The sequence below is a fragment of the Mastigoproctus giganteus genome, chromosome 2, assembly GCF_048544385.1.
Source record: "Mastigoproctus giganteus isolate SK-2022 chromosome 2, ASM4854438v1, whole genome shotgun sequence".
In the NCBI taxonomy this organism is placed as follows: Eukaryota; Metazoa; Arthropoda; class Arachnida; order Uropygi; family Thelyphonidae; genus Mastigoproctus; species Mastigoproctus giganteus.
In genome coordinates this window covers 97689231-97714272 of record NC_143576.1, presented here as the reverse complement: position 1 = coordinate 97714272, position 25042 = coordinate 97689231, and the positions used below count along the sequence as shown (strand labels likewise).

General features: G+C 39.4%; 1 protein-coding gene across 2 annotated transcripts in view; it reads right to left on the bottom strand.

The window, feature by feature from the left end:
* raptor (regulatory associated protein of MTOR complex 1) overlaps nt 1-25042 on the bottom strand; it is a 638589-nt gene that overhangs the window by 133764 nt on the left and 479783 nt on the right. The window lies entirely within an intron of this gene.

Here is a 25042-nt window from a genome sequence, read left to right as displayed (position 1 = left end):
CAGAAAAAGGAAAGAAACCACTAGGTGGCAATGATCACAGTGTGCTGAAGTGGGATTTACTCAAAGAGGTAACTACCATCAGGGGTAAAGGGAAGGGTTATTGCTTTCGTAAAGGTGACTACGATGGTAGTAGTAGTAATGGCATGTGATGCAAGAAAGCAAGTGTATGAGCTTATGCAGCATCAGCCAAAAAAAAAAAAAAAAAATCACACCATTCCCTCCAAATGCCTGTCCAGTTCCTCCTTAAATTTATTCAGCCTATCAATTTCCACAAAAACAGATGGAAGTTTGTTCCAGCAATTAACCACCTGCTGGCTAAAGGCAAATTTCCACACATCTATTCTACATCTATCCTTTCTTAATTTGAATTTATGCCCCCTTAGGTTTGTAATCTGAACAAGTGGAAGGATCCCATCAGAATTCAGCGTGCTCAACCCTTTCAAGCCCTTATACACTTTGATCAGCTCACCGCACAGGTGCCTAGTCTCCAGCCTCTGCAATTTGCAGAACTTAAGCCTCTCTTAGTAAGAGGATCCCTTCATTCCCCTCACCAATCTTGTTGCCCTTCTCTGTACACGCTCAAGTAAATCTACATCCTTCCTAAAATGAGGCCTCCAGACCTGTACGCAGTACTCAAGGCGTGGCTTGACCATTGCCTTATACAGAGGGACAATCACCTCCTTTTCCCTGCTAGCAAAATTCCTATATATCATTGACAAAACCCCATGACCTGCCCTGGCAGCCTGTCTGCATTGCTCAGAAAACTTCATATCTGACTGCACAATTACTCCCAGGTCTTTTTCATTTTCTACCACCTTAAGTGTAGTACCACACAGTTGGTACTTTTCTCTTGGGTTACTTCTACCCATATGCAGTACTTTGCATTTGTCAAGGTTAAACTTCAGTTGCCACTTCTTAGCCCATCTGTCCAAATTATCTAGATCCTGTTGAAGTACACTGCCATTACTGTCATTAACAACCCTGCCAACCTTTGTATCATCTGCAAACTTCGACACTAAGCCTGATATACCTTCATCAATATCATTGATAAATAAAGAAAACAATGGTGGACCCAACACCGAACCCTGTGGGACTCCACTAATAACATTAGTCCATGAATAGCAGCACCCATTGATTACCACCCTCTGTCTTCTCCCACTTAACCATCCTTTCATCCATTGTAGCAACTTATCCTTAATACTATTCTGCTCCAATTTGTACAATAGTCTTCCAGGCGCAACAGTGTCAAAAGTTGTCCTGATATCCAAATATATGATATCAAAATTATTTTTTGCATCCAGTTCCTTTGTAACCACATCATAATAACCAATCAAATTTGTCAGACAAGATTTTCTCTTAACAAACCCATGCTGTGTCTAAATTATTGGTGCAGTCTTGTCTAGATGATCCTGCAATGCGTCTTTAACCAGTGACTCCATTATTTTACCCGGAACAGAAGTTAAACTAACTGGTCTGTAATTACTCATGTCACCCTTCGATCCCCCTTTATGAATTGGGGATACATTTGCACATCTCCAGTCCCTTTGAACCTCCCCTGAGCCCAAGGATGCTCTCACAATTATCGCTAAGGGTTTGTTTACTTCCTTTGCCGCCTTCTTTAATATAACTGGAAACATCCCATCCATCCCAGGTGCCCTTCTTATGTTTAACTTCAACAATTTCTCCTCCACTTTGCTCTCTGTTATTACAAAAACATTAAGTATCCTGGTACAATTTTATAACCTTCTGCCATTTTCAAACCTTAATAATTCCTCATGTGTGAATGTAGATGCAAAATACTCATTCAGTTTGTTTGCTATCTGAGCAGGGCCATCAATAGTCGAACCATTGATGTCAAGTGGACCAATCAGATTCATCCCCTTCCTTTTAGAGTTTATATAAATAAAGAAATCCTTGCTGTTTTTCATAGCATCTTTTGCCAAGGATTTCTCGTAATCTGCCTTCGCCTGCCTAACCTCCTTTGTGACCTGATTACAGACTATCTTATATCTGCCATAGGCTTCTGAGTCGCTTGATAATTTATATGCATCCCATGCATTTTTCTTCTCTGTCACGAGTCTCATTAGATAACCATTTAGCCCTAAACCCTGAACAATATTTCTTAATAGGTATGAAACTTTTAGTAGCATCCACGATTAATTCCTTGAATGCTTCCCACTTAGAATTTACTGTTGGTAACATCGTCAGTTCATCCCACTGTACAGAATTTAAAAACTGTTTGAGACCACTGTACTCTTCTTTATGGAAGCAAAAACCCTTTCCTTTACAAATGATGGTAATTAAATCTTTAAGTAAATCCCACATCAGTACACTGTGATCACTGCCACGTAGTAGTTCCTTTATCTGCAAATTCTTAATACAAGAATGATCACTGCTGATAACCAGATCAAGAGTATTACTCTCTCTGGTTGCCTCTCGAACACGTTGCTGCAGAAAACAATCATCCAATAAATCCACAAAAGTCTTACTAGTGTGCGAGTGACCAACCCACAAGTTCCAGTCAATATCTGGGAAGTTAAAATCCCCCATTATAAGACATTCTGATTTACTAGCCCACTCTATTTCTCTGTACAATTGTTCATTGTACTCATTCGAGTCATTAGGCCTATAACACACTCCTACTCTTATTTCTGCTTTCGCAGTGCTTATGTCACACCAAACTGACTCAACAGTGCACTGTTTATCTATATCAACTGGGTGCACTTCTTTCGATTTTATGTTTTTCTTAATTAACAGCATAACACCTCCTCCCTTTCTATCTTGTCTATCCTTTCTGTACACATTGTACTCCGCAAATTCCAGTTCTGAATTCCTTATATGTGTGTGTGTGACACCACGTCTCTGCTATCCCAACAATATCTGCCTTTGATGTCTTGACCAACACTTCAAATTCATCAAATTTATTTACTATACTTCTAGCATGGGTATACATGCAATCATACATGCACCTATTCCTAGGTACCCTAACACATCTCATATACCCGCCTATTTCACGATGACTGCCATCCGTCCCTGAAACTCCCACCACCCCTCGCTCCAGGTCGCTACTTATTCTGATAGAAGTTGTGCAAGAATCACCTTCACCCCTGCCTGCGGCTACTGTTAAACTATTAGTCCTTGTATCCCCCCCAAGCTAGCAGTTTTCCGACCCACCTAACACTGCCTCGATAGCATCAGCAAATATTCTTGCACCCTTTCTATTTAAGTGTATCCCATCCCTGTAGAAGCAGTGTCTCCTGTTATCAAGTACAGACCAGGCTGAAAAAAAATTCTATCCCTTGAGCCTTGCACAATCTTTCCAGGGCCAAATTGATCGACAAGGCTCTCATCATATACTCCCGTCTATCGTGTCTGGGCAGAATTGCAGACACTTTCAAATTCAACCCTAATTCCTGGCTTTTTTTCAACAGCGACCTGTACTTGTTAAGTAATTCTGCCGGTCTCCAACTCTTAATATCATTAATGCCAACGTGTACAACTATATCACCTTTTGTGCCCTTAAAAGATGATATCCACTCTACAACGTCATCAACTTTTGCCCCTGGCAGACATATCCTGGTCCTGTTTGGCCCTGTTCCACATATCCTTTTTACAAAGCGTGTTCCCCATTTCCCTGACAATAGAGTCACCAACAACTACTAGTTCCTGTGGGACCAGCGCATTCTGCCTTGGGGGTTGCCGCTGTGTCGCACGATGACCAAGTGCAAGCTCTGGTGTTGATGTGCCCCTCAATTTAGATCCTTCGAGGGGCATCCACCCTGTGCTTCAAGCTTTCATATAGGCCCATAACAACGCTGAGTTTTCGCCTGATTTCCTTACACTCCTTACATTGCGCGCGCGCGCACACACACGCACACACACACACACACACACACACACACACACACACACACACACACACACACACACACACACACACACACACATCCCCCATGGCAATAACATGTTCTGTTCCAGAGAGTTCAGCAAACATTTCACAAGTTTGCACATTTTTTAAGGCTGTGATGCGTTGGAGAATCGCCCCCCCTCAGTTCTCCCCCAAGTCTTAGACAGTATTTAAATTCTATACAGTGGGATCAACTGATGATGTTACCAACAGCAAATTCAAAATGGGAAGCATTCAAAGAACTTATCTTGGAAGCTACTAGGCTTTACATACCAACTAATGAGACATATGGCAGAGAAGAAAAATGCATGGGATACATATAAATTAACACGTGGCACAGAACCTATGATAGATACAAGTAGATCTGTAACCAAGTTACAGAGGAGGTTAGGCAGGCGAAGACAGATGAGAAATCTTTGGCAAGGGATGCAAAGAAAAACAGCAAAGGGTTCTTTACTTAGGTAAACTCTAGAAGGAAGGGGATGAATCAGATTGGTCCACTTGATATCAATGGTTCAACTTTTGATGATCCTGCTCAGGTAGCTAACAAACTAAATGAATATTTTGCATCGACATTCACACATGAGGAGTTATTCAGCAAGGGGAATGCCAGAGGTGTATTCAACTCTGGTAGTAAGCTAGATAATCATGTAATAACTGAGAGTAAAGTGGAGGAGACATTGTTGAAGTTAAACATAAGAAAAGCACCTGGTGTGGATGGGATCTATCCAGTTATATTAAAGGAGGCAGCAAAGGAAGTAAGCAAACCATGGGAGGTACCCATAGACTGGAATTGTGCAAATATGACCCCAATTCACAAAGGAGGATCAAAGGCTGACACAAGTAATTATAGACCTTGTGAGTTTAACTTCTGTTCCAGGAAAATTAATGGAGGCACTGGTTAAAGAAGCACTGCAGGATCATTTAGACAAGACTTCAGTTATAGCTCAGACACAGCATGGTTTTGTTAAGGGGAAGTCTTGCCTGACCAATTTGACTGGATACTATGATGCAGTCACAAAAGAACTGGATGCAGGGAATAACTTTGATATTATATACTTGGATCTTAGAAAAGCTTTTGATACTGTTGCACTTTGAAGACTTCTGCACAAATTGGAGCAGTGTGGCACTGGAGTCAAATTGCTGCTATGGATAAAGGGATGGTTGAGGGGGAGAAGACAGAGAGGGGTAATCAATGGACACTGCTCATCGTGGACTAATGTTATTAGTGGAGTCCCTCAGGGCTCAGTGTTGGGTCCATTATTGTTTTCTGTATTTATAAATAATGATATAAATAAATATTGATGGTATATCAAGCTTAATATCCAAGTTTGCAGACGATACAAAAGTTGGCAGGGTTGTTAAGGACACTACTGATGCTATGCTGCTGCAACAGGATCTGGAAAGGTTGAGCAGATGGGCGGAGAGGTGGCAAATGAAGTTTAACATTGACAAATGTAAAGTACTACATATGGGAAACAGCAACCCCAGGGCAACGTATCAACTCTGTGGTACTACACTGACAGTGGTAGAGAATGAAAAGGACCTGGGGGTAATTGTGCAGGCAGATATGAAGTTCTCTGAGCATGCAGACGGGCTGCAAGAGTAGCTCATGGTGTCTTGTCAATGATATACAGGAATTTTTCTAGCAGGGATAAGCAGGTGATTATTCCCTTGTATAAGGCAATGGTCAGGCCACACCTTGAGTACTGTATACAGGTCTGGAGGCCTCATTTCAAGAAGGATGTAGAGCTGTTGGAACGAATACAGAGAAGGGAACAAGATTAGTGAATGGAACGAAGGGTTGCTCTTACGAAGGAAGGCTTAAGTTTTGCAGATTAGTGTCTGGAGACTAGTCACCGGCAAGGTAATCTGATAGAGGTGTATAAAGGCTTGAATGGTTTGAGCATGCTCAATGCTGATGGGATACTTCCTCTTGCCCAGAATAATCACCTGAGAGGGCATAAATTCAAATTGAGGAAAGACAGATGTAGGATAGATGTGCGGAAATTTGCCTTTAGCCAGCGGATAGTTGGTTGGTGGAACAGACTTCCATCCTTGTTGTGGAAGTTGATAGCCTAAATAAATTTAAGGCTCAGCTGGACAGGTATTTCGAACGAACGGCGGGGTGAAGTGGAAATTTTTTTTTTTTTTTTTTTTGGCTGATGCTGCCTAAGCTTGCTTTCTTGCATCATATGCCTCTACTAATGCTAATAACAAGCAAGAGTTATTGTAAGTCTAATGCTCCAAAACGTGCAATTGAGCAGTAAAGGAAGCAAAAGGATATAAATAATGTGATGTTTATAAAATAGATAAATAGTCTGGGAAAATGGAAAAGAAAAGTACACAAGGTGCTTCCTAAACTAAGAGAAGTTTAAGGGATAGTCGAAAATGGAAGTGAAGTAGTGGTTAAACAGGTGAAAGAATTTGAAAAACCTAGTACAGAAATGAACTGGGACTGAGAAAGCAAAAAATAATAATAATAAATAACAAATAAACAAATACATAACACTATATTCAGATATAGGAGAGCAATTTTAGCAAGAGGTAGAAACAGGGGATGGCAAATATGCAAAATCTGAATATAGTAGATGAAAAAATGATACATAGTCAGGAAATTCATCAGGGAACTACTCCTGACCATGTACCAGGCACTGCTTTCCAAACCTGTCTATAGTATTAGAAAAATGGGGAAGCAAATATGCAACCTTTATCGTAATATTAATAGACAAGGTAGTCCCTACACAATGTAAAAATAAAGTTAATCGTGTAAATTAAAATAAATACAAATTAACAGAAGTGTAAAGTGAAATATAATACAAATGTGATATGTGGCAGGGGTAAATAGTTATGTTAACGTGGTAGAAAATTAAAATTCAGAGAAATTTGAACGAAAAAGTATACAAGCCAATGGTATAGGGAATGGTAAAATTCTTGGGGAGATGAAGGGAAGAAAAGATGGTCAAAAGAAGGCAAAAATAGCAAGAGGATTGAGGATAGACGGAGTGTTCATATTACGCTAATAGTTCTACGAACGGGGAAAAATAGCAAAAGACAGTATAAAGATAAAAAGTGTAGAAAAAGTCATTAAAAATACTGAACTTACTGGGTGTGTAAGGCTGAACCTTAAAGAAAGGGGTCTGGTATAATCAAGCGTTAGTAAAAATGGGTGTTAATACCATAAGCTTGTAGAGAGGAAGGGAAATCGAAACCAAAACTAAAAATGGGAGTTACCTGGTTAAGTTGAGCGGAGGAGAGACATACACAGCCAGGAAGCAAAATGGGAAGACAATGACAAGTCACTGAGTTATATAGTTTTAGAAAAATGGATGGGGATGAATATATCGTTGAAAAAAAAAAAAAAAGTGAGAAAGATGGCCTAGAAACATGAAACACCAGACAAAGGCTGTAGACATACCAATATGAGAAGGAACATGTGAGACTGTAAATAGAACACGAATAATTCCGAACTATAGGAGATAAATTCTGGGAAAATTTAGATGATCATGGCTCCAAATTTCCAAGATGACAAAACCGCAGAAGAAAGAAAAAAGAAAAAACTCAGTTTTGGCACAACAGAGGTTGATTGAAGGTTTATCTGTAAGAGCATGACACAAAAAATCCGGCAGGCAAAAAAACTATAGGTGGAAACAGAATTAAAAACCTTGAAGAAGTAGAATATCTATTGATAAAATTTATATGAGACCGGTTTTAGAGAAGCAAAGTGCCAAACCAAAAGGTTGTAATCAGGGAAGAAACACTTAAGTCCAGGAATGAAATGCCAACTGTACAAGATTCCAAAAAGTAGAAAGGATGAATTCAAACCAAAATGTGCAAAAAAACTTAGCGGCGCCTCCGTAGCCAGGTGGGAAGGAGCAGCAGTGCGTAGCACACGCTTCTTAATTAGAACGGGGTTCGAGCCCATCACCACCAAATACGGAGGATGCGGAAAAGTCAGGGAGTGACCACCGCATATCCCGGAGCAATATGGCCTTAGTTGCTAATGCTCCTAAAAACCAAAAAACTAACGAACTAATTAAAAAAAACTTAGAGTAAAGCAGCAGTAATCTCATTCCAAGAAAGAACCTTAAATGGAAGCAATGAACAGTGATTACCAAGTAGTGGAAATCCCAGTTGTATATTATTTGGTGGGATTTTCCACTAGTTAGTAATCATGTTCATGACTTCCATTTAAGGTTCTTTCTCAGAATGAGATTACTGCTGCTTTACTCTCTAAGTTTTTCACACGTTTTGGTTTGAATTTGTCCTTTCTACTTTTTGGAATCTTGTACATTTGGCATTTCATTCCTGGACTTATTAAGTGTGTTTCTTCCATGATTACAACCATTAGGTTTGCCATTTTGTTTCTCTGACACCGGTTTCAGATCTACTATCTGTATGGTAGCCTTGCCTCATTTAACCAGGCCTTTTATTTGGTGGAATAAATTTTATCAATAGATATTCTGCTTCTTCAAGGTTTTTAATTCTGTTTCCACCTATAGTTTTTTTTCGCCTGCCAGATTTTTTCTGTTATGCTCTTCTACGGATTCACTAAACCTTCAATCAACCTGTTTTGTCCCAAAAATGAGTTTTCTCTTTCTTTTGCAGTTTGTTATCTTGGAAATTTGGAGCCATGATCATCTAAATTTTCCCAGAATTTATCTCCAATAGTTTTAAATTATTCTTGTTCTACTTTAGGTCTCACATATTCCTTCTCATATTGGTATCTACGGCCTTTGTCTGGCGTTTCATGTTTTTAGGCCATCTTTCTCACTTTTTTCCCCCCCTTAAACGATAGAGGTCATCCCTATCTGTTTCTCTAAAACTACATAACTCGGTGACTTGTCATTGTCTTCCCCTTTTGCTTACTGGCTGTGTACATCTCTCCTCCGCTCGACTTAACGACTCTAGGTAACTCCCATTTTTTTAGTTTTCGTTTCGATTTCCCTTCTTCTCTACAAGACATTTTTACTAACACTTGCTTATACCAGAACACTTTCTTTAAGGTTGGGCCTTACACACCCAGTAAGTTCAGTATTTTTAATGACTTTTTTCAAGACTTATTATCTTTATACTGTCTTTTGCTATTTTTTTCCGTTCGTAGAACTATTAGTGTAATACGAGGGTGATACGAATGCTGCGTCTATCCACAATCCTATCGTTATTTTTGAATTCTTTTGACCATCTTTTTCTCCTTTCCCATCCCCAAGAATCTTACCATTCCCTATACCGTTGTCTTGTCTAAACTTTTTTGTTCAAATTTCCCTCAATTTTAAATTTCTACCACGTTAACTTTAACCTTTCACCCCTTCTGCACATCACATTTGCATTATATTTCAATTTACTCGATTAACTTTATTTTTACACTGCGTAAGGACTACCCTGTCTATTAATATTACGATAAAGGCTGCATATTTGCTTCCCCCTTTTTCTAATACTCTAGACAAGTTTGGAAATGCAGTGCCTGGTAAATGGTCAGGAGTAGTCCCCTGATGAATTTCCTGACTACGTATCATTTTTTCATCTACTATATATTATTATTTTTTGTTTCCTCTATCCCAGTTCATTTCTGTACTAGGTTTTTAAAATTCTTTCACCTGTTTAACCACTATTTCACTTCCATTTTCAACTATCCCTTAAACTTCTCTTAGTTCAGGCACCTTGTGTACTTTTCATTTCCATTTTTCTAGACTATTTATCTATTTTACAAATCACACATTATATATGTACACAGGGTGTCTCAAAAATACATGACATAACTTCAATAATGAGTTCCTCACATGTAGACAATAAAAATATTTTATATCAACCTAGTTCTGGAAATGCTTGGTTTCCAAGTTTTGAAGGTCTGTCTATGACACTTTACTGTTCACATCACCTTATAGTAACTGTTCAAATTGTCCACCTTCTGCCTGAATACAGGCCTCACATCGATGACTCACGAAGATGATGCCAAATTTCTGGCATGTTTCGTGTTGTCTCACAACCTGCTACAATTCGAGAATTTCCACATCAGCTACTGGATGTCGAATACACCAATGACTTTAAATGGCCCACAAGAAGAAATCTAGTGGGTTAAAATCAGTGAGCGTGGAGGCCAGGCTCCAGCTCTACCTATCCACCGGCCAGGAAACCTTCGATTCAGGTAAATGCAGGCTAGGTGGCTGAAATGTGTGGGAGCGCCATCGTGCATGAAGTGTGCTTGTTGACGAATGATCAGTGGCGTGTCGTCCAAAGAATCAGGCATGTTGTTTACCAGAAAGTTTCTGTACGGCTGCCCTGTGAGTTTGTTTGGAAGTACATGGGGCCCAAATAACTTATCACCAAAAACACCCACCCAGATGTTAAGGCTGAATCGCTGTTGGTGATGTGATGGAACAATTGCATGTGCGATTTCCTCAGCCCATACATGCTGATTTGAAAGTTTTGGATTCTGTCTCACGTGAATTGTGCTTCATCAGTGAATATCACTAAGGCAAGAAAGGGAGGAGTTGTACCACACTGCTGCAAGAACCACTGGCAGAACATTACTTGCACAGGTACATAGTCAGAATGGAAAACCACCAGATTCTATCAGTACCTTGTGAAGAAGAAAATCACCTATGGGAGAAGGCATTCCGGTTAATAACTCAGGAACCAAACATTTCCGGAACTATGTTGATATAAAATATTTTTATTGTCTACATATGAGGAACTCATTCCTGAAGCTATGCCGCGTATTTTTTAAACTCACTGTATATATATACAAATACAGTAAACCCCCGCTATTTGCGGGGGTTAAGTTCCTGAGAAATGCTGCGAATACTGAGTTATGGCTCCCATGGTAATAAAGGGGTTCCGTTCCAAAGTATGAAATATATAAGAAAAACTAGTCTAAAATTTTGTCTACGTATGTATTATATGTCCCTTCATAATATGACTATATACATGGACAGTACATAATGAAATGCAAGCATATGGCATCGAAATGAAAATAAGAAACAATTTAATATTAAATATAATATTTATTAGAAATTTCAAACCAGCATCTTTGCTAACTAAAAAACTTATCCCGTCAGTGCTATCACCAGTTTCGCTAAAGTGTTGATAAAGGTGTTTTGCCTTTTCACGAATAATGAGTGAACTTAATGGAATTTTATTTTGAGTTCGGTCTTCTATCCACAGATTTAAAGCTTTTTCCATTTTTTCTAATTTAACATCATGAGTTACAGAGCAAATTTCTTCCGATTTCTTAACTGATCATACCATTGACTCATTGATTTTATAATGTTTTGCCACCGAGGAGACACTTTCACCATTAGAAATTTTGTCTAATAACTCAATTTTATTCGCTAATGTCATCACCTTTGATCTTTTCACATTTCTCTTGTTATTCCTAACCATATTTTTGTACGGGTTAGAAAGAACTTGTCCAAATAAAGTCACTTTCTTCCGTTAACACACTCGAAAAAGTCTGTTTTACACTGCAAAATGGTAGATTTATCATTTTTGTAAGCATATCAATTTATAAATTGATAAATTTGTTTGCTTATAAATTAAAAGCAAATGACGAAACCTTCCATGACAAGCGCATAACACATACTGAACAAGGATTAGCGAGAAACATCCACGCTCGTGATTTTGTCACCCCCCCCCCACCCACTGAACACTTTTTTGACTGGGAAAGATAATTTTAGCCATGCCCATGTTTTTTTATGGCGGAAAATGTTCACGGTGCTTTAAAATTCACATTTTTTAAGGTTTTATTTTATGTTAAATCAGCGACCGCAAATACGTGAAACCGCAAATCCAGATACCACGAATAGCGGGGGTTTACTGTGTGTATATATATATATATATATATAATGTGTGGTTTGTAAAATAGATAAATAGTTTGGGAAAATGGAAATGAAAAGTACACAAGGTGTACTTTTCATATATACAGGGTGTCTCAAAAATATTGGTACTAACGTTTAAGGGAGCTAGGTAACATCTAAAGGAATGTGAATCGCATAGGAACCCATAACCAGAAATGTCATGGGAAAGTAGTAGCAGAAATGGCACAAGACAGTAATTAGTGGCAAACATTTATTTGACATAATATTAACAACGGAGTACGAGATGGATGCATTTCATGATGTTACAACAGATTCTCAAAGGTTCCACCACGAGAAGCGATGCATGCGTGACACCAACGTAGCATGGATTGGCGGATACGGACAAACACACGTGGAGTTTCTTTGACAGTAGCAGCAGCGCAGACGAGTCTCGCCACGAGATCCATTTCCGTCTCCACAGGCGATTCATAAACGATATATTTGAGGGCTCCCCACAGAAAGAAATCAAGGCTCGATAAATCAGGTGAGCGTGGGGGCCAGGCAATGGGTCCACCCCAACCAACCCATCGATGCCGAAAATGCCTGTTCAAATGGTCACAAACACACCTTGCATAATGGGCAGGTGCCCTGTCACGTTGAAACCAAATTTTGCGTCTCATATTTGCTGGAACATCGTCAAGTAACCCTGTAGGACTTGTTCAAGAAAGATCCGATATTTAGCGGAGTTCGTGCGGGATTGTAACAGGTATGGGCCAACTAAGCAGTCACCGACAATACCTGCCCACACATTTATTGCGAAGGACGTTGTGCCGCATGGGGGCGCACACCGTGTGGGTTGTCATGAGCCCACACATGAGAATTTTGCTGATTGAATAAGCCTCATCCGTGAACAAAACATAGGCTGGAAAATTCAAGTCTTGAACACTTTCTTGGAGAAACCACTGCGCAAAGCCACATGTGCAGGATGATCTTGAGGGAGCAGTAACCGAACCCTTTGGAGATGAAAGGGGTGTAAGGAATCGTGGTGCCAGACACGCTGTACACTGCAATGAGACACTTCTAAGGCGGAGGCAACGGCACGTGTGCTGATAGCAGGATTATTCAACACACTTTTTTCCATGGCGGGAATTCGCGTCGAACGTGGTCGGCCCGCACTACTCCTGTTACCTCTAAATGACTCATAATTGCACAAATTTTGATGCACACATGGAAACAAATGGTGGTCCGGTAGATGTCTGTCTGGGAAGCGTTCTCCATAAATTCGTTGAGCGGCTCATCCATTGCCCTCTGCTAATCCATACACTAGGTGCATGTCTGCCAGCTCACAGTTCGTATATCGATGCATGCTCTTCGTGCAGCGACTACTGCTTCAATGAGTAAACCAGAAATTTTCCCTCTCGCGAACTGATGAACAGCACAGTGTACTGCCTTACGGTGATGTTTCCGGTTATGGGTTCCTATGCAATTCACATTCCTTTAGATGTTACCTACCTCCACTAAACATTTGTACCAATATTTTTGAGACACCCTGTATATATAGATATATACACAGGTTGACCTCTATTAACGCGATTAATTTGTCCTGCGAGCGCTTCGCGCAAAAGCGTTAATCGGATATAATTCTCAATAGGAAAAATTATAATTGGTCCTTGACCTTCAGGAATGTTCATAAAGAATTTTAAAAAATACCTTTTAAATAACTTTTTAACTGTATACCTTGTAAAAGATAATGAAAATAATTAAGGAATTAAATGTTTGTTGCATAAAACAGTGGTTCCCAAACTGTGCATCGCGAAATATTTTAAATTTTCGAGGGAAATGCAGTGATACTCGACATCTGTCGGACCCTGCGCGAACTACTAGCTGAAGGTTTCAACATTTCTTATTGAGTTGTTTTGGCCTAACTAATTAATGAAAGGAACTGTTAGGAACTTTTGGTCTAGGTGCGCCGTAAAAAAATTACTGAGACCCTAAGGATGCCGTGAACTGAGAAAGTTTGGGAACCTCTGACAATGAACCGTACACAATGAAGAAACAATTTGTTACGGAAATATTTGAACAGAGTCGTTTGAACAGTGTTGACTTTCTCTTTTCATCAATCAATTTCCGATAGCCGACAACAATCTTCTCTGGGCCCTGGCGAAATAAATATTGCAGAGAACCTCAAACCTTTTGTTTGGGTTTTGAGTTAGGGTTAAATTTGAAAGTGTCAATTCTGCCCAGACATGGATGAGTACAATGAACAATTGTACAGAGAAATAGAGTGGGATAGTAAATCAGAATGTCTTATAATGGAGATTTTAACTTCCCAGATACTGACTGGAACTTGTGGGTTGGTCACTTGCACACTAGCATGACTTTTGTTGATTTATTGGATGATTGCTTTCTACAGCAAAATGTTCGAATGGCAAACAGAGAGAGTAATACTCTAGATCTGGTTATCAGCAGTGATTATTCATGCATTAAGAATCTGCAGATAAAGGAACCACTGGGTGACAGTGATCACAATATACTGATATGGGAATTACTTAAAGATGTAACTACCATCAAGGCTAAAAGGAGGGTCTTTTGCTTTCGTAAAGGTGACTACAGGGGTCTCAGACAGTTTTTAAATTCTATATAGAGGGACCAACTGATGTTAAAAACAGCGAATTCTAAATGGGAAGCCTTTAAGGAATTAATGTTGGAAGCTACCAGGCTTTTCATACCAACTAAGAAATACTGTTCAAGATTTAGACCAAAATGGATTGCACATCTCCAGTCCCATAGATTGGAGATGTGCAAATGTATCCCCAATTCACAAAGGGGGTTCAAAGGGTGACACAAATAATTATAGACCTGTTAGTTTAATTGCTATAACGGCTAAAATAATGGAGTCACTGGTTAAAGAAGCATTGCAGGATCATCTAGACAAGACTGCAGTAATAGTTCAGACACAGTATGGGTTTGTTAAGGGGAAGTCTGATCTGACCAATTTGATTGAATACCACAATGTGGTCACAAAGGAATTGAATGCAAAAAAATAATTTTGATATCATATACTTGGATTTCAGGAAAGCTTTTGATACTGCTGAACATGGAAGACTGCTGTACAAACTGGAGTGTTTGGAATTAAATGCAAATTGTTAGAATGGATAGATGGTTGAGTGGGAGATGGCAGAGAGTGGTAATAAATGGACGCTGCTCTACATGGACTAACATTGCTGTTGTTGTCGAATTTAATGACACATAGGCTACCAGGGCCATATTGTGTCTTTCTGATGGTGAATATGAAATATCAGCTTCATTAATATAATTATATTTTATGATATATTCTTATACTATTTAGGAAAGTAAACAGTTCTTCTTTATTAGGATCATCTCCAAGAATCTACAATAAATTTATTGATGACTGTGTATTAGCAATTGATTTAAAAGTGTTTAAGCAAATGTTTTGAAAGTGAGAGACAGTCCACTAACAAATGGCGAATGGTCAGTTGTATTTGACATGATGTACATTGGAGAGCACTGTTACTGGTTAATAGATACAGGTAAGTAAGGTGCGTCTGCCTCCTTAGCCTTCCTAAAATTGTTTATTCTAGTCTTCTTTTCCGGAAGCTGGAGAGCCATAGCTTTGGTTCTGGTTTTATTCGGTAAAGTTTGTTTCCTGGATAACCTCTCCAGATTATTGAACAGCTATTGTAACATTTATTTTGACTTAAATTACACACAAGTAATTTAGAATGGATTTGTTTTATTACAGGGTGAGAGGAGTTGGTATTAGTATTTATGGCAGAGACAGCACTGAGTGAGTCAGTGTAGATTAAAGCAAACGGAATTAGATGTTCAATAATGTGATCCAGAGCTAAGTTTATAGCATGGAGCTCAGCAGTGAAGATACTGCATTCTACTGGCAAATGAGACAGAAGTGCTGAATGACGGAAAGAATGTGCAGCACCTACTTGCGTCTCAGTTTTTGTTCCATCTGTATAGATATCACATGCGAAAGGACGCGTTTGAATTAGAAAGAGTGTAAGTTGCATGTAACTGTGCGATATTGGAAGGAGACAGGATGGATCTGGTGGAGTCATGTACTGAAATATATTACCAATTTCTATTTCCATGAATGAGTCAGTTCCTTAAATCTAACTGGAGTGGGTCGGTTTTCATTAGGTTTACTGTTGTAAAATTACTCACATTCAGTATTGTACAGACATCTCCAACAAGGGTGAGAGGAATGATTGCAGATTTTTGCAGCATTCATCAGAAGTAATATTTTTCGGCGGAGGTTCATGGGCTTCGATATAAAGGCTCTGAACCGGGGAGGTTCTGAAAGCCCCTAGAGTGACTCTCAAAGCACTGTGCTGGATGGTGTTTAATCATTCTAAAGTACTTTTCCTAGTAGAATCATATACTGGAAAGCCATAGTCCAAGCGAGAACTGATGAGAGCTCTATAAAGATGAATGGGGGTATGACGATCAGCGCCCAAGACACGACACACATCAGAGGATGTTTAATTTCTTCAAGCAGATGGTTCGAAGATAGGCCATGTGCTTGAAAGTTCAGTTTCCTGTCTACTACCAGGCCAAGGAAACGGACAGTGTGAGCAAGAGGAACTGGCATGCTATTTATCTTTAGCTCTGGATCAGGATGAAGTAACTGAAGTTTGCAGAAACGAGTGGTAGAGGTTTTCTGTTCAGCGAGATGATATCCATTGCGTAAGGTCCAGGATTCAATTCTCGTTAAAGCAATTTGTAGCTGTCTTTCGATAGTATTCATACTTTGCGACTGGCATGATATAGTGAGATCGTCAGCATACATGTATACTTCAATCGTTTTGGGAAGTTCTTCCAAAATATTGTTGACCCTAATCGCAAATAGGGTTGCAGTCAATATGGAATCCCGTGGAACGCCCTCTTCTTGAATGTGAAATGTTGCCAGCATGTTTTTATATCGGACTTGAAATGTACGCAATTTAAAAAGTTCGGAATTATTAAAGGGAGATGGCCTCGCAGTCCGAATTGATGCATATCTTTTATAACACCATGACACCATGTGGTGTCAAATGCTTTATGAAAAATCAAGGTTGACCATCACTAGATGTTGTCTCCTGACGAAGGCATTATGAATGTTGGATTCAATTTTCATAAGTAAATCTAGGTTGGACCTGTGTTTATGGAAGCCATATTGGTGATCAGACAGGAGATTTTCAGAGTCTAGAATCCAGGTGAGCCTCTTATGCACCATCCTTGCAAAGATTTTGCCTAAACAGCTTGTCAATGATATTGGTCTGTAATTCTGAACTAGAGAAGGATCTTTGCCTGGTTTTCGAATTATGCAAAGAGGTCTTTACATAAGTAAAGAACTCTTTGCTGTTTTTCTTTGCATCCTTTGCCAAAGATTTCTCGTAATCTGCCTTTGCCTGCCTAACCTCCTTTGTGACTTGGTTACAGACCAGTTTATATCTATCACAGGCTTCTGTGTCACCTGTTAATTTATATGTATCCCATGTATTTTTCTTCTCTGCCACATGTCTAATTAGTTCATCTGATATCCATTTAGGCCTAAATCTTGAACAATATTTCTTAGATGGTATGAAAAGCCTAGTAGCTTCCAAGATTAATTCTTTGAATGCTTCCCATTTTGAATTTGCTGTTGGTAACATCAGTTGGTCCCACTGTATAGAATTTAAATACTGTCTCAGACCACCGTAGTCACCATTACGAAAGCAAAAACCCTTCCCTTTACCCCTGATGGTAGTTACCTCTTTGAGTAAATCCCACTTCAGCACACTGTGATCACTGCCAACTAATGGTTCCTTTATCTGCAGATCCTTAATGCATGAAGAATCACTACTGCTAACCAGATCGAGAGTATTACTCCCTCTAGTTGCCACCAGAACATGCTGCTGTAGAAAACAATCATCCAATAAATCCACAAAAGCCTTGCTAGTGTGTGAGTGACCAATTCACAAATTCCAGTTAATCCCTGGGAAATTAAATTCCCCCATTATAAGATACTCTGATTTACTGGCCAATTCTATTTCTCTGCACAATTGCTCATCATACTCATCACATTCATTAGGCCTATAACACACACACACCTACTCTCATTTTTCCTTTCCCAGTGTTTATGTCACACAAAACAGACTCAACATTGCATTGTCCACTAACATCAATTAGATGCACTTCCTTAGATTTTGTGTTTCTTAACTAACAGCGTAACCCCTCCTCCCTTCCTGTCCATCCTTTATGTACACATTGTACTTCCCAAATTCCAATTCTGTACTGCTTATACCTGTGTGACACCACGTCTCTGATATCCCAACAACAATATCTGCCTTTGATGTCTTGACTAGCACTTCAAGCTCATCAAATTTATTAACTATACTCCTAGCATTGGTGTACATACAAGTATACATGCACCTGTTTCTACTCTTAGTTACCCTAACACAGCCCATGTATTTACTTGTTCCACTGTGACTCCCAGCAGTCCTGGAAATCCCGACTGCCATACTTTCCAGGCTGCTGCTCAATTGCATTTCAACAGAAGCAGTGCAAGAATCATTTTCACCTCTGCCAGCGGCTACTATGAATCTATTAGTCCGTGTATCCCACAAGCTAGCAGTTTTCGGACCCACCAAACTCTGCCTTGATAGCATCAGCAAATATTTTTGCACCCATTCTATTTAAGTGTACAGTGGATTCCAGCTAATCCGAACGTTCGCCTAATCCGAACATGTTTCGGTCGCAAAATATGTTTTTTGTATTTTTCAGTTTAATTTAAATGGTATTAAAGGTACAAAAACATTTAGAATTCCACAAAAAAATTGTATTTTATTGTAGTACTGTACTAATACAAAATTAATAAATCAGTGTTTGACATGGCCTATTAAAACTACAGATCTATACTTACACACCAAAACAGGAACAAAAGTCATTTTTCAGAAGTAACAAACTCTGTTGGTTTCTTTGTACTTCTGTTAGTTTTAGAGGTACAAAACTGCTCAATCTTTGCGCGGTTTTTTTTCCAGTCAGCTATTGTGGCCTTTCCCACTCCAAACTCTATTGCCAATTTCGTTGTACTTTCACCCTTGTCCAGCCTTTTCAAAACTTCCAGCTTATCTTTCAACATACACGTTGTGTGTTTTCGTTTCATGGCCATTGTGGCAGCAGACTGAACTAAACTAAACTACAATGTAGAGCGAAGATTTAAACATTCATGTTTAATGCACAATGTCGCTTGCAGTGAGTTATAGCGTGGAGGGGGAGGGTTTGCTTCTGGTGTGTCACGCTCGTGTACAAACACTAGTAGGCCTACTATAGATTCATTTCTTAATAAACCAGACCTGTTTTACTACTTGCTTCTGCATTATTGCAGTTATTCGGCTAATCCGAACAGGGCTCGGTCCCAATTATTTCGGACTAGCAGGACTCCAGTGTATTCCATTCCTGTAGAAGCAGTCTCTCCTGTTAACAAGAACAGACCAGGCTGAGAAAAATTCTACCCCTTGAGCCTTGCAAAATCTCTCCATGGTCGAATTGATTGACAAGGCTCTCGTCATATACTCCCTCCTACCGTGTCTGGGCAGAATTGCGGACGCCTTCAAATTCAACCCTAATGCATGGCTTTTTTTCGACATTGACCTGTACTGGTTAAGTAATTCCGCCGGTCTCCTGCTCTTAATATCATTAGTGCCAACGTGTACAACAATATCACCCTTTGTGCCCTTAAAAGATGATATCTGCTCTACAACATCATCCACCTTTGCCCCTGGCATACATACCCTGGTCCTGTTCCTTTTTGCACAATATGTTCCCTGTTTCCCTGACAATAGTCTCCGACAAGTATATGGCCTGTAATGTGATCCGTTACATCATCAATATGTTTTTGTTGTGTGGATAACGTAAATGTAAAGGGCTGCTATATTAAAAGGTTGTCAAGTAGGACACAAGTTGAAAAGTTTTTCCAGTCTGCTTTATGAAAAGTAGACTGGAAAAAAAGATCCAAGAAGTACGGCATTTAGGACATGAAACCGTCTGTGTATGAATTGAACTGACGATAGGAAAGTGGTCACTGTGGAATGGATAACTTAGCAGTAACCATTCTATGCTTGGAAAAAGAGATGCTGAACTTATGGATAAGACTATGGATGTAGTACCTGTAGTTGGATATCAGTTGGAGAGCCAGAATTCGACAGAGTCAGGTTATGGTTATCCAGGAATATTTCTATGAATTGGCCTCTCCTATCCAGGGTGGAAGATCCCCACAATGGATGGTGACTATTGAAATCATCGAGTAAACAGACTGGAGATGGCAGTTGTGTGATAAGATTGTAAAGTTCAGTCTGGGAGTAAGGATAATTCAGTGGGATATAAATGTATGCAAGGGTTAACGATATTACCACTTCCATCCGAACTGCTACAACTTCTAAGGAGGTTTGTAGTTGGAGATGTCTTGACGGTATGGTAGTTTTGATAAGAACAGCCACCCCACCATGAGAAGGAGTGTCAGAATCCCTGTTTCACCTAAACATAGTACAGTCTGTCCTCGTATAGCACGATAGTTGCGTTCCTAGAAACCCTCGTGCAATGCAAAATCGTGCAATGTAAACAACAGGCCCTATGGGAAAAGAAGGGTTAGGTGCCGACCACCCAAGATTGAACACACATTTGGAACCAAAACATTACCAAACACAATAAATAATCGGGTAATTTTAATCGTTATAAAATACGTAAGTATTTTATAACGATTAAAATACGTAATAAAAATAATATTATATTATAATAAAGTATTTTTAGTATTTTTTAATACTAAAAAATTTATTATATTAAATAAAATAGTCGTAATAAAATACTTACATATTTTATAATACGTAAGTATAAATTATAATACGTAAGTCGTAATAAAATATTGCTAATGCTGTTGCTTCTATCGTAAGCAAACTGTTTTTTGTTTGATTTTCTATCCAAACAGATGACAGCCGTTCCATCTCTTCCAATTCTTTGTGTCTTAATCTAATGAATTTTAATTACACTTTGAGTTGTTCCCGCTATGAAAGTTGTTTTTATTTTCTCTGCATTCTTTGTAATTCTCCGCGTTGCCTCATTTAGGTCTGTAGCACGTGCAATATCACATGGTCTTTCATTTCGCTCAAAGCGTTTCACAATTTCATATTTTTTCTCTATCGACAGAAGCGGACTGGCCATAAGCCTTACGGGGGAAACCACGGTGGGCCGGAGGCCGGTGTGATTTTGGCCATAAACCGTAGTATGAGGCCACTACAAATTTTCCCAGGTAAGAATTTTTGACCCAGTCCGCCTCTGTTTATCGATATTGCTTCTTTTTTTTTCTCTCTGAATCTGCAGTGTCTTCACCAGGACACTTCCTTTTCACACCTTTTAAGTATTTTACTAATTTTTAGGGAATAAAGCACAATTACAAACGAGGTGGCACGCTTGATACACAGAAACAAAGCTGCGCGCGTGTAGCAACTGAATAAACAACACCGTAAAGGCCGAGATACACTATTAACACCTCACATTTTACTAAAGCACATTTCTGGGGGTTACTACCATAAAACAATAAAAACAATTTCCAGTTGCGTTTCTGCTAGTGGAATCTGTTATAAACTGTTAGTAAACTCCATCTAATTGCATTTGCGATTATATCGATAGCTGGAATTGTGTTGGTTTTTACGTTATTATGGTGAAATGTGTTTCCCCTTCACTGATGTAAAACACATAAATACATTTTCAGGATCTTCTTCGTTCCTATCGTGTTGCGTTCAGTTGGGGTGATTCCGCATTCGACTGCCATTTCTTGTAAACACAAAGGCGAATCGTGTATAAGCGAATTCGGTTTGTGTTATATAAGATAACGTTCCCCTATTTATAAATCGTGTATGATCGAATTCGTGTAATGCAAACACGTGTTATACGAGGACCGACTGTATAATTTTTAATATTCAGAGATACTTGTGGTGATAAAAAGGTTTCCTGTAAACATACACCTATTGCTTTAGTTTGTATGAATAAATCATTCAAGTCATCAATATTACTACGTAATCCTCTGCAGTTCCATTGAAAGAATTTATTCATTGGTTGGTTTTATTTGAGGAAGATTGATCTGGCTGTTTTTTCTGAGAAGGTTTCTGTCTGCTTAGTTTTGATTTTTCATTTCTGGGAAAGACTGGGCATCCTGTATTCATGGTATCATTAGCATGTAACTCTAGTACTGTGTCTTCATCCTCTGACTGAACCTCCATTTCTATGTTGCTAATGCATGGTTTCACTTTCTTCTGGTTTTCAATAGTAGCTGATTTTGTTGTTTCTGGCAAGGTTGGGATAGCATTAGTTGGGACTAATCGGAGTGCTGCTGGTCTTACTAACAGTAATTTTTTTATTGTAATTATTTGTAATTTTTTATTGTAGTGTACAGTTTTGGCCCAGGTGGCAAAGGAAATATTCAGGTCTATGGAGACATCTGTTTGGGTTGCAGCTGAGCGGCTGTTTTTGGTCACCGATGCATATGATCGGCTAAGCATGGTTAGCATTATTTGCTTTCTTGCTTCAGGGTATGTGACTTTATGCTCCAATTTATATTTCTGGATTTTTTTACCTGTTTTTCAAAGGTCACGTGCTTTAGAAAATGCAAGATAGCTTCCTTTACAGTTTGGGCAAGTGGGAGTGGAAGCTGTACAGTCTCCTTGGAGCTGCAAATAGAGCACACAGCATTGCCTCAGCATGCCGTTGTTGTTATTTGGTTTTTAGGAGCATTGGCAACTAAGGCCAATTGCTCCGGTGGTCATTTCCTGACCTTTCTGCATCCTCTGTATTTGGTGGTCACGGGCTTGAACCCCGGTCTAATCAAGAAGCGTGTGCTACGCACTGCTGCTCCTGCCCACCTGGCTATGGAGGCGCCTCAGCATGCTGTCTGAGAATGGCTGTACTTCTGGCACTTAAAGCAGCGAATGGGATTCAGGATGTAAGGTCGAATCTTGCAGTTTAAGTAATCTGCTTTTACAGAAGATGGGAGATTCGGAGTACTGAATGTCAAAATAATGGACCTGGTTGGTAGTAGGTACCATCTTTTTTGGTCATAATTCTCGGTGCACAAGTCTCTTTTTGTTTGCTAAGCTCTTGAATTATCTCTTCTTCAGACACATTTAGTAAGTCCCATTTGCTGATAACTCCTTTAGAGGTGTTCAGAGTGTTATGGGCTGTTACTGACATAGGAATATTGTTAAAAGTTGTTAATTTTAACAATTTTTCTGTGACTTGGCTTAGAAGTTTCAATTAGAAGGTCTCCAAATTGGAAACGTTTAACCATATTGGGAGATCCAACAACTGACATTGGATGTGCTTAAACATTACTGTATTAGAAAAGGCAATAACTTGCCGATAGGTTGTGTGGATAGCGAATGCATTATGAGAAATGCTGGCATGTCTGTAGTTTGTTTTTCTGTCCATAGTCTCTTCGAACAATTCGAGTCATACTCTGAATCAGTGTTAACAGGTCTGGAGCCTGTGGGCTTTAGCGGTGGATATGCACCGCAATCCATTGCTGCTACTTTTAGCCCTGGAAGAGGAAATTCCTTCTCCCAGGTTACTGACCCTGCCATGTGGAGGCAGGAACAGTGTCAACCAGTGAGCAAGCGATCAGCAGAAGAGGAGAGTAGTATGTTGCTGGTGATAGCAGTAACGTTGAAAGTGGGGTTGGCAGTAATGTTGCGAGCAGTCAGCAGTAGCGTTGCGAGTGGTGGAAGTTTTATTAAAGTACTAATACTCGTTCTAGGAAAAACACTAGAAAATCGCACTAGAAATATCGGTTGGGAACTCGCTTGGCAATTGGGGCCTACGTGGACTAATGTTATCACTGGAGTCCTCCAAGGTTTGGTGCTTGGACCATTGTTGTTTTGTGTATTCATCAATAATATCGATAAAGGTATATCAGGCTTAATATCCAAGTTTGCATATGACACAACGGTTGGCAGGGTTATTAATGATAGTAAAGGCAGTATGCTACTGCAACAGGATCTAGAAAAAGTTAGGTAGATGGGCTGAGAAGTGGAACTGAAGTTTAACATTGACAAATGTAAAGTACTACATATCTGTAGCAGTAATCCAAGGGAAACGTATCAACTGTGTGGTACTACATGGAGAATGAAAAAGACCAGTCGGTAATTGTGCAGTGAAATATGAAGTTTTCTGAGCAGTGCAGGCAGGCTGCCAGAGCAGGTCATGGAGTCTTGTCAACAATATATAGGAATTTTGTTAACAGGTATAAGGAGGTGATTATCCCTTTGAGGCAATGGGCAGGCCATGCCTTGACTACTGCATACAGGTCTGGCAGCCTCATTTTAGGAAGGATGTAGAGTTTCTTGAGCAAGTACAGAGAAGAGCAACAAGATTGGTGAGAGAAACAAAGGGGCCCTCTCACCGAGAAAGTCTTAAGTTCCGCAAATTGCAATGTCTGGAGACTAGGCTCATATGAGGTGTATAAGGCCTTGAAGGGGTTGAACAGCCTGAATTCTGATGGGATTCTTCCACTTGTTCAGATTGCGAACCTGAAGGGGCATAAATTCAAATTGAAGAAAGACAGTTATAGAATAGTGGTGTTGAAATATGGCTTTAGCCAGCGGGTAGTTGATTGCTTGAACAAACTTCCATCAGTTGTTGTGTAAGTTGATAGCTTAAATAAATTCAAGGAGGAACTAGACAAACTTTTAGAGGAAATGGACATGTAAAATGTTTTTTTTATGTGTAAACATCTTTGGCAGCACTCCTAAATTTCAAATGGTAGTAAAATCAATTTGTCACGATTTTGTGATGCAGAAATGACATCATTTCTGTTTCATAACAAAGAAAAATGGAGTTAGGAGAGGAGATTGTGCAAAGGATCATGGGAGGTGACATTGGATGTGCTCAGAGGTGGCATAAGCCAGCTGGTTGTGGAAAAACATTTATGATTCAGGGCATATCACTTAGGTGTCTCTGAGCTAACCATTGATACCCATGGCAGAAACCTTTTGGTAACCAGAGAAATCGATTTCTTAAGGACACAATGCACAGTTGTTCCGTCTATCGCAACAGCAGCCTTACCAGTTGAAATGCATGTAATGTGGGCTTTACAGTACTCATCTATATTACTGAAGCAATTATATATTTCCATCAAGAGGCGAATTATAAACATTTTCCTGTTTATGATTCACCAGCAGAATCATGGAAGGTGAACTTGGATGTGCTCAGAGTTGGCAGAAACCAGCTGGTTGCGGAAAAATGTTTATGATTCTGGGCATACCACTTAGGTGGCTTTGGGCTAACCATTGCCACCTGT